Here is a 15,840-nt window from a genome sequence, read left to right on the forward strand (position 1 = left end):
AACAGAGCGATGCCCCGGAGGGGCAGAGCATCTTCCCCTGGTGCACAGAGCGTCGCCCCCTGGTGGGCGTGCCGGGTGGATCCCAGTCGGGCACATGCGGGAGTCTGTCTGACTATCTCTCCCGGTTTCCAGCTTCGGAAAAATACAAAAAATTAAAAATTAAAAAAAAAAAAAGTCAATGTTACACAAATATGACATTTTAACTTTCCATTGTCTATTTTTATTTTTAATATTAGTAAACATGTATCTTTTTAACTGAACAATAGAAAACTATACAGCTCTTTTTCTGTTTTGCCTTTTGTCCTTTGAATGCATGTATATTAACATTTATCCAACTAATCCCCTGTAGACACCTGGGTTGTGTCCTGTTCTTAAAATTACAAGTAGCTATTCTTTGACTTGACTTATACAGATCAAGTACATGCTCTTAGTAGCACATCTCTGAGGTAGATTTCTGGAAGTGCAGCCACTAAGTCAAGAGGTAAATGAATATGTAATTTTCTAGGTTTTCCAAATTTTCCCTTATGTTGATTGTATCATCTGCATTCTCCTGAACAATGTGCAAGAGGACTGTATTTTCACCACTTCCTCAACAAAGCATGTTGTGAAACTTTATATTTTTAATTTTTTGCTTATGGTGAGAAATAGTATCTCAATGTATTTTTCCCACTTTTTTGAGTGAGTTGAACATTTTTTCCCAAATGAGTAGGAGATATTTTTTCTATTTTTATCATATATTTTTTTCTCTTCCTAATTTTCTATTTTTTTTTATCAGATTGTTTTTCCTTCTCTATTTTTAGAAGCAAAAAAATCTTATGAACTTTTATAAAATAATATTTTTATTCTTTCATAAACTTTTATTGCATGCTTACTTTGCATCATGAGTTGTACCAGGTACTGGAAAAAATGTTCATTGGTTTTCATTTTACTTGTTATTGAAGCATTTTATTCAAATCACTTTTAATAAACAGTGGAAATAAATTTAGAGTTATTTATGAATCATTATTAAATGTTCATATCTGGATGAGAAATTCAAGTCACATAAATTAATTTTAGATTCTTATAAAAGGTAGCATATTTGTTGAGATAAGCTAACCTATGCTCTAGTAATAAACAAGCTGCTCCATCTTATTGGTTTAGCATTATGATGGTTTATGTTTCACTCATCATATATAGTAGAATTGTTCTCTTTGGTGATCTTCCTCCAAGTGTTAACTCAGGGACCTCATTTCCTTCTAGGTTCAGGCACTGTTATCTTAAACTTGTGGCCCCTAAGTTGGCCACAGAAGGAGGAGAGCATTTAAAGTAGATTTATGTCCAGACCTAAAAGAAATGATATATCATTTCTACCCACATTCTATTGACCAGAACTGAGCCAAGAAGGTTCAGAAACAGCCTTTCTGTGTGTCCAAAAAAAGAGTAAAATAAAGTAGAATTTCATGATCATGTAGTGTTGTCTCTGCCAATAAGGAATCTTAGATTACAACAAGATATTTTGTGTATGACTATTACTAATTACTACATTTGATTATCATCATTTAAAGAATAAATGGAAAAGCATTGTTGGGCAAACCAATGTGTTTCAAGTGGGAAACAAGTGTGTTTAGTTTTCCTTGCTTGTATTTTGTACTGGCACAAGGCAGTGCTATGTGTGTAGTCTGTTGAAGGCTGCTGGGTGCTTGCCTTCCGGGCAGCAGATTGCAGATTGCCTTCCTGCTTGGGAGGGGTTGTTGTTTGCTGTTGTGTGAGGGAGAAGAGGTTTTTTTCCCCCCAGCCTGTTTTGCAGTAGAAGAGAAAGAGAGAGAGAGAGTGCTGAGGGGTTTGGGAGCCCTGAGATTTCTGCCTAGCCTGTTTGGCTGGGGAGTGCTGAGGTTGGTGGGTCCACAGAGAAAGGGAAGCAGTCTTCCTTGTCTGTTTGCTTGTCCGCCATTTTAAGACTTTAATAAACGATGTGGCCCACCATTTTCTGCCTCTATAGTTCTTTTACCATCTGCCTGAATCCAATGAGAACCTGCATGGCCATGGCGACAGCCACTGGCCGTACAAGCATGCATTTATAAATTACTATATCATAGCTTTCATAGTTTACTACATATTCTTCCATTTGAAGAAGTGAATATCCAACTACTGTATTTCTCTGTTATTCAACAGTGGCATAAAGCTTCCAGTTCCAAATCGCTGTGCGTTTCTTCCCGATTGGTATATAACCAGTCATTATCAATTTGAGTTGTCCTTTTTTTAGTTACCTTGCTTTTTAAAGTGTACTGTCAAAGTCTATTTTTATTTTGTCAGAGTTTCTATTTTGTGAAAATATCTGAATCACTTGTTTCTTGCTATGTTCTTCCTAGAATGTGTGACTGGTTACCCAAGGAGAATATGAATTACAGTATTTAGATGCAGGGTTTAAATGTTTGACCTTTCACCAGAACAGACCTCAAGGTGCTGCTAATGAAGATATTAGTGTTATTGGTTGCCTCTCTGAGAAAACTTCAAGAAACTGACCTGAGAATAGAAGGGTAATCACCATCACCCTCTTCATAAATTCGTGCTTATTCAATGCATATTTTATGTCTGTTTGTACATAATTTTTATTTTACTCTAAAGATCACTAAAATTTGTCCTAAAACTAATGTTGAATACTTTATTTGTCAAGAATTAAGGTGAAAAAATATACAAAGAACTCATAAAACTCAACAACAAACAAACAAACAATCCAATAAAAAAATGGGAAGAGGACATAAACAGACACTTCTCCCAGGAAGAAATACAAATGGCCAACAGATATATGAAAAGATGCTCAGCTTCATTAGTTATTAGAGAAATGCAAATCAAAACTGCAATGAGATACTACCTCACACCTGTTAGATTAGCTATTATTAATAAGACAGGTAATAGCAAATGTTGGAGAGACTGTGGAGAAAAAGGAACCCTCATACACTGTTGGTGGGAATGTAAAGTAGTACAACCATTATGGAAGAAAGTATGGTGGTTCCTCAAAAAACTAAAAATAGAACTACCTTATGACCCAGCAATCCCTCTACTGGGTATATACCCCAAAAACTCAGAAACATTGATACGTAAAGACACATACAGCCCCATGTTTATTGCAGCATTGTTCACAGTGGCCAGGACATGGAAACAACCAAAAATCCCGTCAATAGATGACTGGATAAAGAAGATGTGGCACATATACACTATGGAATACTACTCAGCCATAAGAAATGATGACATCGGATCATTTACAGCAAAATGGTGGGATCTTGATAATATTATATGAAGTGAAATAAGTAAATCAGAAAAAATCAGGAACTGTATTACTCCATACGTAGGTGGGACATAAAAGTGAGACTAAGAGACATTGATAAGAGTGTGGTGGTTATGGGGGGAGGGGGGAGAGGGAGAGGGAAAGGGGGAAGGGGAGGGGCACAAAGAAAACTAGACAGAAGTGACAGAGGTCGATCTGACTTTGGGTGATGGGTATGCAACATAATTGAACGACAAGATAACCTGGACATGTTATCTTTGAATATATGTATCCTGATTTATTGATGTCACCCCATTAAAAAAATAAAATTATTTAAAAAATTTAAAAAAAGAATTAAGATGAAACCTTATTTATGATGCAGTAAATTTCAAAGGAAACTAAAACAGCTCTTGTATTCATATTAGACTTTCTTTTCTAAATAAAAATATGTCCTATGTTTCTCTTTATTTCGTTGATTTGACTTTACTTTTCACTCTGAGTACTCTGTGCTTACTTCTATCATAGTGATTGTAACCTTACATTACAATAGCCTTCTTGTTGAAATTTCTCTCTCTAGAATCAAGGGCATGGGCCATGTCTTTAATGCCAATATTCATCCCCTTGCACTTTCTCTGCCTGGGTCATAGAAGTTGATCAATAAATGTTTATGGATAGGACATATACTTCAAGAAAATTATGCTTTTGATGATTGCTTTGTTGTGATAAATTTAAGATCTGCTGAGTTGGAAAATTAGATTTTTATGTATTTCCAAATAACTTCATACTCTCTAATGATGCTTTCCTAACTTTCATGTTGATTGTATAAAATAATGGCAATCAAACTGTCTATAAATGTAGTTATTTTATTCTATTGCCTCAAATATTTGCCTTCTCTTCTCTCCTTCTCTCTTCTTTTCCCCTCCTCCTTTCTTCTTTCTCTATCTCTTCTGGGGGTATAAAACTAGATTAGTATTACATGATCCCAATTCTAACACTTTAACAATGAGATTTAATTTAAGATAGTAGAAAAAATTTCCAGTGAAACAGTCAGATTCTTTAGAGAGCTCTAATATTTGGAGTTAAAAACACCAGTCTCTGCTGTCACATACATCCAGGGATGGACAGCATTATTCTGATGCATTCATGTTTGACTTCTGTGTGAAGACAGCAAAGAAAATTAGTTTATTTAAGAAAAAAAATCAGGAGTGACGTCACGGAAATGGCGCCATGAGCAGCATGTCCGACAGATCTCCCCAAAATCTCAACAAATTTATCAACTAGAAACAGAAAAATTTATCCTTGGAGCATTCCGGAGGTCCACACACACTGAAAGTGAAAGGACTGTTATCACTTGAATCTGATAGACGGGTTGGAGCTGAGGGTGTGGAAGAAGCTAACTACCCCACGGACGTTCATTCAAGCCAAGGAGGGAGTACACCTGTGGTGAATCAACTTACGCATGCAACTGCCCTCCCACACTCTGCGAGCAGCAGTCAACGTGCCCTGAGAAACTGCACGCGCTCGTGCCCCCTGCGCCATGGTCCGGTCGCAGAGCGAGCTCCCTTGCACCGCGAGCGTACCCAGTGGCCCGCGCACTGCGAGTGAGAGTCCCCAGCCACCGGCGTGCCTAGAGCACCCCATTCGCTCGCGTGCCCTGAATGTCCCACTCGCCCACACGCCCAGAGCACCCCACTCGCCCGCACGCCCAGTGCACCCCAGCCGCCAGCGGAAAGGCAAGCGGGAAGGGCGCCAAAGCTATCTTCCCTACGCTGGAACTTCTCTCCATGGGCGGGGCACCTCACCCAGCCATTCAAGCTAACAATCAAGCATTGGGGGAGGGGTGCGCGGGCAGCTTGAAATACTTTCTGGAGCACAGCTGCGGATCCAATCACTGAAATTAGCTTAACCCATGAAACCTGTGCACCCACGGGGCTCTAATTGATAAGATCTCTCTCAGTTCAGAGATCCAAGACAAGAGGTCTGATATTTTTTAGTGCCTCTCGCTAAAGGGGCAAGGGCAACTTCTGATTGACAGAGCCTTCATATTCAGGGATATATACTAACAAGAGGGACTTGGCAGATGTTAAGATCTATACAGCAAGCAGCGACCAGTGCCTCTTCTTCCCAGCCAAAACAGGCTACAAAGTGTGGAAAACCTGGGTTGAGTGGTCCAACTGAATGCTAGGCACTGAACAGTCACCTTGACAACAATTGACTCCCAGCCCCACCTGATTACACTGGAGGCTCTGACTGCCAGAGCCTTACCCAGAGCCTTGCGCTGAGTGGGGATAGAGTGGGGATTTCCCAGCTCTTTGAGCCTCTTACTCCCCAGGCAGAAGCAGTGGCAGCCTCATAGCTGGATTATCAGGCTGCTAATTCAGGAAGGGGAGACTAGGAGAGAGACTCCGGGAAAGCAAACTCGCTCATTGTTGGACCCTGCAAACACCAACAAGCTTTGACTACCAACGAGACTAAAGCCAATTATATGACATTGCCATAGAATCCCATCAACTGCAAATCCCTACCTAAGTGTGACACAGGGGCAGAGCCTGGGGTACAGAGTCACCGACCAGGAAGAGGGATAGAAAGGAAAAAGGAAGAAGTTAACCTCTCAAAATCAAGAAAAATCCACAGACTTTATAACTTGTTCCACTATTTTGTTGTTGTTGTTGTTTGTTTCTTCTACCTTATTGCTTTCATTATTATTACTTCTATTTCCACCACCTCAGTCCTTTTATTCTCTTCCCATCTTATGCTTTCCTTTTCTTGAACTACACTACCCATGAGTGTTAAATTTTATTTCTTTTCTTCATCCTTACTCTCCTTTAGGGTTACACCCTTAACTCTCTCTCCTCCCCTTTTTTTCTTTTCCTTTTTTTCTTCCTTCGTTTTTCTCTTTTTCTTATTTTTTCCTTTCTATTAGTTTCTTCTTTTCTCCTTTTACTTTTCCTCCCAATCAATCCTCAATCACGAACAAATTATTTAATTTGGGACTCAGGTTTTTTGGGGGTTTTTTTGCTTTTGATTTTGGTTTTCTTTTGTTTGTTTGTTTTTGTGGCATTTTGGGTACTTTTTACTTTGCTTTTTAACTCATTAGCATTCCTCCCAACCCAAGGTCTCCATTGTATTTAGTCTCTGCTCCACTTAATACAACAGATTTTTACTTATTATTTCTATTTTTTTCTTCTTTAATTATTATTTTTTTCTCCTTTTTTCTGTTTCCCTCTTATCCCTCTCATTATATCTTTTTGGTCGACCATCACTTACAAGCAAATCATTTTATACTTGTCTAAGATTTTCTCCTTTTTTTTGCATTTAGTAGGTCCCTACTCCCTTTCTTGCCCCTTGAACTCTTCACCCCAAATCAGGCCCTCCATTATAGGCAGTTTTTGTTCCATTTAGCATAATATAATTCACAGGTCATCACGATATTTCCCTAAGGAGAGGAGAGGAGGGGAAGAGAAGAAAGAAAAAAGGGGGAAATAATAAATTATTACTGGGTTTTTTTTGTGAGGTGTTTTTCATTTTTCCTTTTTTTTTTCCTTTTTATTCTTTATTAATTCTAATTAGTGCTATCAACAAGACAACCCTCAGATGCCAATAATAAAAAGGAAATTGAATATTATGGATACAAAAGATAGAGAGGTAACACAAATAGATGTGGAAAAACCTATGGAGAAAAGATTTAACATATTGGAAACCTTGGAGCTAAATGACAGAGAATTTAAAATAGAAATCCTAAAAATACTCAAAGATATACAAGAAAACACAGAAAGGCAATTTAGGGAGCTCAGAAAACAACTCAACGATCACAAAGAATATATTACCAAGGAAATTGAAACTATAAAAACAAATCAAACAGAAATGAAAAACTCAATTCACGAGCTGAAAAACAAGGTAACAAGCTTAGCTAATAGAACAGCTCAGATAGAAGATAGGATTAGTGAAATAGAAGACAAGCAACTTGAGGCACAACAGAGAGAAAAAGAAAGAGACTCAAAAATAATAAAAAACAGGAATTGTCTGACTCCATCAAAAAGAATAACATAAGAATAATAGGTATATCAGAGGGAGAAGAGAAAGAAAATGGAATGGAGAATATACTCAAACAAATAATAGACGAGAACTTCCCAAGCCTGTGGAAAGAACTAAAGCCTCAAATTCAAGAAGCAAACAGAACACCAAGTTTTCTTAACCCCAACAAACCCACTCCAAGGCACATCATAATGAAATTGGCACAAATAAACGGCAAATAAAAAATTCTCAAGGCAGCCAGGGAAAAGAAGAGTACAACATATAAAGGAAGGCCTATTAGATTATCATCAGATTTCTCAGCAAAAACTCTACAAGCTAGAAGAGAGTGGACCCCAATATTTAAAGCCCTGAAAGAGAGGAACTTTCAGCCAAGAATACTATACCCATCAAAGCTATCCTTCAAGTACCAAAGAGATATAAAAACATTCACAAATACAGAAAAGATGAGAGAATTTATCATCAGAAAGCCCCCACTCCAGGAAATACTAAAGGGGGTTTTCCAACCAGATTCAAAGAACAAAACAAAACAAAACCACAAGTAACAGCTCCACCAAGAACACAATAAAATCAAATTTATACTGTGACAACAAAAGAAAAAAAGGGGGGAAAGGACGGAGATTAACAGTAGCAAAGGATGATGAAGCGCAGAAATACTCATAAGATAGGGTACTACAATGAATATGGTAGGTACCCTTTTCATTACTTAATGGTAACCACCCTTGAAAAAACCACTACAAAAACACTTGACTTTAAAAAGGTAGCAACAGAGGAAAGAAGTATGGAATACAAACAAACAAAAACAAATGATAGAAAAACAAAAGAGAAGAATCAAACAAGATACAAAACTAACAGAAAGCAATTTATAAAATGGCAATAGGGAACCCACAAGTGTCAATAATTACACTAAATGTAAATGGATTAAACTTACCAATAAAAAGACACAGAGTAACAGAATGGATTTAAAAAGAAAATCCAGCTTGACCTGCGGTGGCGCAGTGGATAAAGCGTCGACCTGGAAATGCTGAGGTCGCCGGTTCAAAACCCTGGGCTTGCCTGGTCAAGGCACATATGGGAGTTGATGCTTCCAGCTCCTCCCCCCTTCTCTCTCTCTGTCTCTCTCTTCTCTCTCTTCCTCTCTGTCTCTCTCTCCTCTCTAAAAATGAGTAATAAAAAAAAAATTAAAGAAAAAAGAAAATCCAACTGTATGCTGCCTACAAGAAACACATCTAAGCAACAAGGATAAAAACAAATTCAGAGTGAAAGGTTGGAAAACAATACTCCAAGGAAACAACATCCCTCAAAAAAACAGGTGTAGCAATACTCATATCTAATAATGCTGACTACAAGACAGAAAAAGTACTCAGAGACAAAAATGGCCATTTCATAATGATTAAGGGGACACTGAATCAAGAAGACATAATCCTTAATATATATGCACCAAACCAAGGAGCACCAAAATATATAAGACAGCTACTTATTGACCTTAAAACAAAAACTGACAAAAATACAGTCATACTTGGAAACCTCAATACACCGCTGACGGCTCTAGATTGGTCATCCAAACAGAGAATCAATAAAGATATATTGGCCTTAAATGAAATACTAGAACACCTGGATATGATAGACATCTACAGGACACTTCATCTCAAAGCGACAGAGTATACATTTTTCTCTAGTGTACATGGAACATTCTCAAGAATTGACCATATGTTGGGACACAAAGACAATATCAGCAAATTTAGAAAAATTGAAATTGTACCAAGCATATTCTCTGATCATAAAGCCTTGAAACTAGAATTCAACTGCAAAAAAGAGGGGGGAAAACCCACAAAAATGTGGAAACTAAACAACATACTTTTAAAAAATGAATGGGTCAAAGAAGAAATAAGCGCAGAGATCAAAAGATATATACAGACAAATGAAAATGACAATACAACATATCAGAATCTCTGGGATGTAGCAAAAGCTGTAATAAGAGGAAAGTTCATATCACTTCAGGCATATATGAACAAACAAGAGAGAGCCGAAATAAACCACTTAACTTCACACCTTAAGGAACTAGAAAAAGAAGAACAAAGACAACCCAAAACCAGCCGAAGAAAGGAGATAATAAAAATCAGAGCAGAAATAAACAAAATAGAGAACAGAAAAACTATAGAAAAAATCAATAAAACAAGGAGCTGGTTCTTTGAAAAGATCAACAAAATTGACAAACCCTTGGCAAGACTCACCAAGGAAAAAAGGCACAGGACTCAAATAAACAAAATCCAAAATGAAAGAGGAGAAATCACCACAGACATCATAGATATACAAAGAATTATTGTAGAATACTATGAAAAACTATATGCCACCAAATACAACAATCTAGAAGAAATGGATAAATTCCTAGAACAATACAACCTTCCTAGACTGAGTCATGAAGAAGCAGAAAGCCTAAACAGACCAATCAGCAGGGAGGAAATAGAAAAAACTATTAAAAACCTCCCCAAAAATAAAAGTCCAGGCCCAGACGGTTATACTAGTGAATTCGATCAAACATTCAAAGAAGACTTGGTTCCTATTCTACTCAAAGTCTTCCAAAAAATTGAAGAAGAAGCAATACTTCCAAACACATTTTATGAGGCCAATATAACCCTCATACCAAAACCTGGCAAGGATGGCACAAAGAAAGAAAACTACAGACCAATATCTCTAATGAATACAGATGCTAAAATACTAAACAAAATACTAGCAAATCGAATACAACAACATATTAAAAAAATAATACATTATGATCAAATGGGATTCATCCCAGAATCTCAAGGATGGTTCAACATACGTAAAGCGGTTAACGTAATACACCATATCAACAAAACAAAGAAGAAAAACAACATGATCTTATCAATAGATGCAGAAAAGATTTTTGATAAAATACAACACAATTTTATGTTTAAGACTCTCAACAAAATGGGTATAGAAGAAAAATATCTCAACATGATAAAGGCCATATATGATAAACAATCAGCCAACATCATATTAAATGGCATAAAACTGAGGACTTTCCACCTTAAATCAGGAACAAGACAGGGTTGTCCACTCTCTCCACTCTTATTTAACGTGGTGCTAGAAGTTCTGGCCAGAGCAATCAGACAAGAGAAAGAAATAAAAGGCATCCATATCGGAAAAGAAGAAGTAAAGGTATCACTTTTTGCAGATGATATGATCCTATACATTGAAAACCCCAAAGAATCCACAAAAAGACTACTAGAAACAATAAGCCAATACAGTAAGGTCACAGGATACAAAATTAACATACAAAAGTCCATAGCCTTTCTATATGCCAACAATGAAATATTAGAAAACAAACTCAAAAAAATAATCCCCTTCACGATTGCAACAAAAAAAATAAAATACCTAGGAATAAACATAACAAAGAATGTAAAGGACCTATATAATGAAAACTACAAGGCATTGTTAAGAGAAATAGAAAAAGACACAATGAGATGGAAAAATATTCCTTGTTCTTAGATAGGAATAATAAATATAATTAAAATGGCCATATTACTCAAAGCAATATATAAATTCAATGCAATTCCCATCAAAATTCCTATGATATTTTTTAAAGAAATGGAACAAAAAATCATCAGATTTATATGGAACTATAAAAACCCCAAATAGCCAAAGCAATCCTAAGGAAAAAGAATGAAGCTGGGGGCATTACAATACCTGACTTTAAACTATATTATAGGGCCACGATAATCAAAACAACATGGTATTGGCAGAAAAATAGACACTCAGACCAATGGAACAGAATAGAAAGCCCAGAAATAAAACCACATATATATGGTCAAATAATCTTTGATAAAGGGGCCAACAACACACAATGGAGAAAAGAAAGCCTCTTCAACAAATGGTGTTGGGAAAACTGGAAAGCCACATGCAAAAGAATGAAACTCGACTACAGCTTGTCCCCGTGTACTAAAATTAACTCAAAATGGATCAAAGACCTAAATATAAGACCTGAAACAATAAAGTACATAGAAAAAGACATAGGTACTAAACTCATGAACCTGGCTTTTAAAGAACATTTTATGAACTTGACTCCAATGGCAAGAGAAGTGAAGGCAAAGATAAATGAATGGAACTACATCAGAATAAAAAGTTTTTGCTCAGCAAGAGAAACTGATATCAAAATAAACAGACAGCCAACTAAATGGGAAATGTTATTTTTAAACAACAGCTCAGATAAGGACCTAATATCCAAAATTTACAAAGAACTCATAGAACTTTTTTTTTTTTTTTTTTTGTATTTTTCTGGAACTGGAAACGGGGAGAGACAGTCAGACAGACTCCTGCATGCACCCGACCGGGATCCACCCAGCACGCCCACCAGGGGCAAAGCTCTGCCCACCAGGGGGCGATGCTCTGCCCCTCCGGGGCGGTCGCTCTGCCGTGACCAGAGCCACTCTAGTGCCTGGGGTAGAGGCCAAGGAGCCATCCCCGCGCCCGGGCCATCTTTGCTCCAATGGAGCCTTCGCTGCGGGAGGGGAAGAGAGAGACAGAGAGGAAGGAGGGGGTGGGGTGGAGAAGCAAATGGGTGCTTCTCCTATCTGCCCTGGCCAGGAATCAAACCCGGGTCCCCCGCACGCCAGGCCGACGCTCTACCGCTGAGCCAACCGGCCAGGGCTAGAACTCATAAAACTCAACAACAAACAAACAAAAAATCCAATAAAAAAATGGGAAGAGGACATGAACAGACACTTCTCCCAGGAAGAAATACAAATGGCCAACAGATATATGAAAAGATGCTCAGCTTCATTAGTTATTAGAGAAATGCAAATCAAAACTACAATGAGATACCACCTCACCCTTGTTAGATTAGCTATTATCAACAAGACGGGTAGTAGCAAATGTTGGAGAGGCTGCGGAATTCTCATCCACTGTTGGTGGGACTGTAAAGTAGTACAACCATTATGGAGGAAAGTATGGTGGTTCCTCAAAAAACTGAAAATAGAACTACCTTATGACCCAGCAATCCCTCTACTGGGTATATACCCCAAAACCTCAGAAACATTAATATGTAAAGACACATGTAGCCCCATATTCATTGCAGCACTGTTCACAGTGGCCAAGACATGGAAACAACCAAAAAGCCCTTCAATAGATGACTGGATAAAGAAGATGTTGCACATATACACTATGGAATACCACTCAGCCATAAGAAATGATGACATCAGATCATTTACAGCAAAATGGTGGGATCTTGATAACATTATACGGAGTGAAATAAATAAATTAGAAAAAAACAAGAACTACATGATTCCATACATTGGTGGAACATAAAAATGAGACTAAGAGACACAGACAAAAGTGTGGTGGTTACCAGGGGTGGGGGGAGGGAGGACGCAGGAGGGAAGGAGGGAGAGAGTTAGGGGGAGGGGGAGGGGCACAGAGAAACCTAGATAGAGGGTGACGGAGGACAATCTGACTCTGGGCGAGGAGTATGCAACATAATTTAATGACAAGATAACCTAGACATGTTTTCTTTGAATATATGTACCCTGATTTATTAATGTCATCCCATTAACATTAATAAAAATTTATTTTAAAAAATAAGAAAAAAAATCAGACGTACAGAGAGCAATAGAAAAAAGTTCAAGTGCTTCAGATGAATGAAGTCACTTTTATTTGCATTTGATTGATTATAATTTTCCAAATAAAAGTCAATATAATTTTTGCCATTCTTCCTTAATTAACCCTTTGACTAGTGAGGTTTTTTTTTATGCTTGCTGACCTCCAGAAGTGAGTTTTATTTCAGAAAATGAAATTAGTTCCAGTTCCAGTTTTATTAACTTAAAATCATGTTTGTTTGATAACCAATTTATGGGAACAAGAAGAACATATATTTGCCTTTTTTTAATGTTGCCTTACACATTTTTAAAACAAAAATTTTTGTTATCTAGATGTATTCTGGATGGTCAGGAGGCACAAGAACGTACATGAATGTTCGTACTACTCAAAGTATTAAATGCAATTTCTATCTCAGTCTCTCCATTTTACTGATATTAGAAAATACCATCTACTCATTTACCTAGTAAACTCAGCAATAATCACTTGATCTATTCAGGCTCAAAATATTATCAATTCTGGATTTAAAACTGGTGAGTTGAAGAGTCATAATCAAGAGTTTTCTCCTTCCACTTCTGAGGTTCTGAAGAGCATGCAGTAGTAGTTGATGGCAATGGTGGCAAAGGGCATCTGATTTTTGATCATCTGTTCACATCAACTTCCTCTGAGCTCTAATGTTTCCTATTTGGTCATGGTCAACATGTGCTCATTAGTGTTGCTGCTGAGATCCCTGGGTTCACTATGATTTCTGATGTCCAAGTTCACAGAGCTCTCTGCTCTACCAGAATCTTAAAGACACCTGCATCTTTGGCTTTCTACTTTCATTTCTTTCTGCATCCTGACACTTCCTTTAGGCCCTAACAGCAGAAATCTTCTGCCCTTGCTGCTCCTAAATGTGTATCATTCTGGATGTGGGGCATCTTTGCCAGGACAATGAACTTTGGGCTGCACCTGGAAAAAAGGCAACAGCATTCTTTGAATCCAGGAATCTCCTAGACTTACCTTTTCTGTTGTCATTTCTTCCGTGGGGGGAAGGCTCAAATTGCTTTAGAAATTTAAGTAGTTCTATTTCACAATAGTGTTTAATACTCCTGTCCTCCTCTCCAAATTTCAGAAAATATGTCTTGGTTCAGCCCAGAAACACTTATTTTCTTTCTGTGTGTAGCGAAAACTAACCACATCTTTCCAAGGAAGTCACTTATGTAGGTCACTCAGGCAAAGAATAGTATGACTGTTTGCCTGAATTCCCTTTCTCCCTCCCTAAAGGAAAATACAAACAGGCCCCATGAGCTAAAGGGAAGGGTTTGGTGTGCACATTAGTCATCCACTCAATCAAATTTAATCTGTGAATGTAAGTGATAGGGACTGGGTTTACCCAGATGCTCCACATACACTCGACCTTCTAAACTGGAAAAACTCTACAACATTTCTTAAGTTGTGGGAGAGTTGGCTTTTGAATTTAGATAATGTATAAAAATTGAAAAGTGGAATGGCTGGTTATGACTAAACTGAAAGGAAAATTCCACTCAACTTTCTGTGTTGGATGTTTCAGGCACATGGCAGGCTTTGCCACATGAAAAATCTCTCCTAAGTTTCACAACCACTGTAACATAAGTGTTAGTAGCTTCATTTTGGGGGTGGGGGGAGAAAACATGATTCAGTTAGTCAAGTTATAATAAAACGCTATTAGGTTTGAAACTACATTTCCCAAAGCGATATATTGAGGTCTTAATTCTTGATACCTGTATAGAAAATCTTATTTAGAAATAAGGTCTTTGCAGATGTATTCAAGTTTAGATGAGGCTCTACTAGATTAAGGTGGGTGTCCAGTGACTGGTGCCCTTATATGGAAAAAACAGTTTAGACACATGCAGGTACATACAAAGGGGAAGGTAGTCATGCAAAGACAGGAGAGGTTGAGATTAGAGTGATACAGCTACAACCAAAGAAAGCCAAGGATTGTGGAAAACCACCAGACACTAGAAAGAGACAAGAAATGATATTTTCCTCGAGTCTTCACAGGGAGCCTAGTCTTGTGACACCTTTGGTTTTCTAGCCTGCAGAACAGCGAAGTAGTAATCGTCTGGTTGTTTTGAGTTACCCAGTTTGTGATCATTTGTTATGGCAACCATAGAAAATTAGAAAGAAAAAAATAAATTCATTGAACGCCTACTTGGTTACAGACATTTTCTTGGTCGTCTCTTACCTACTAGGTAATTTCATCCTCACACCAACCATCACTTCCAGTTTACAGAAAAGACACCAAGATTAAGAAAGTTTAAATAACTTACCAATGTGACACTGTTTTCAATGATAGGGCCAGGATTTTAAAATTCAGATTTGTTCTCGGGGTATTGCCAGCATTAGCAAATTAAAAAATGTAAAAAATATAATTATTGATTGTTTATCTGAGATAAACTCTAGAAACACAATTATTCATCATTTATATGAAATTCAGATTTAACTGGTATTGTGCATTTTATCTTGCATTCCTACTGGGATGATCATGTTTTTAACTTGCACTTCAGGTGGTTTTTATTACAATATCTTGAGTAGAAACTCTGAACGATTTTCTTTTTAGCCAGCTCTACCAATCACCTTTCCAAGTGACACTTAAAAATGCTCAGATCAGCTGTGTACATGTCACCAACCACTGTTACTCTTTATGACTACGTTTTATGTCTTGTAATCATAATTGTGTAGATTGTTCAGCATAGTCAGATATATTTCAATCTATCCTTTGTTGATTACAGCACTAAACTCTGCATTTATTCTGTCTGTCTTCAAATTTTATAGTTCATAATTGCTTCAATTTTAAAAATTAAAAACAATAATAATTTTACAAGACACCCCAGAAGCTGTAACTGGATATTTGGCGGTAAAAATCAACAGTTCTTTTTGACCTTAGATTTATGATAGCATTTAAATCAAGCTGTTAATGATACAATGTGGTG

This window comes from Saccopteryx bilineata, chromosome 1 (genome assembly GCF_036850765.1).
Source record: "Saccopteryx bilineata isolate mSacBil1 chromosome 1, mSacBil1_pri_phased_curated, whole genome shotgun sequence".
In the NCBI taxonomy this organism is placed as follows: Eukaryota; Metazoa; Chordata; class Mammalia; order Chiroptera; family Emballonuridae; genus Saccopteryx; species Saccopteryx bilineata.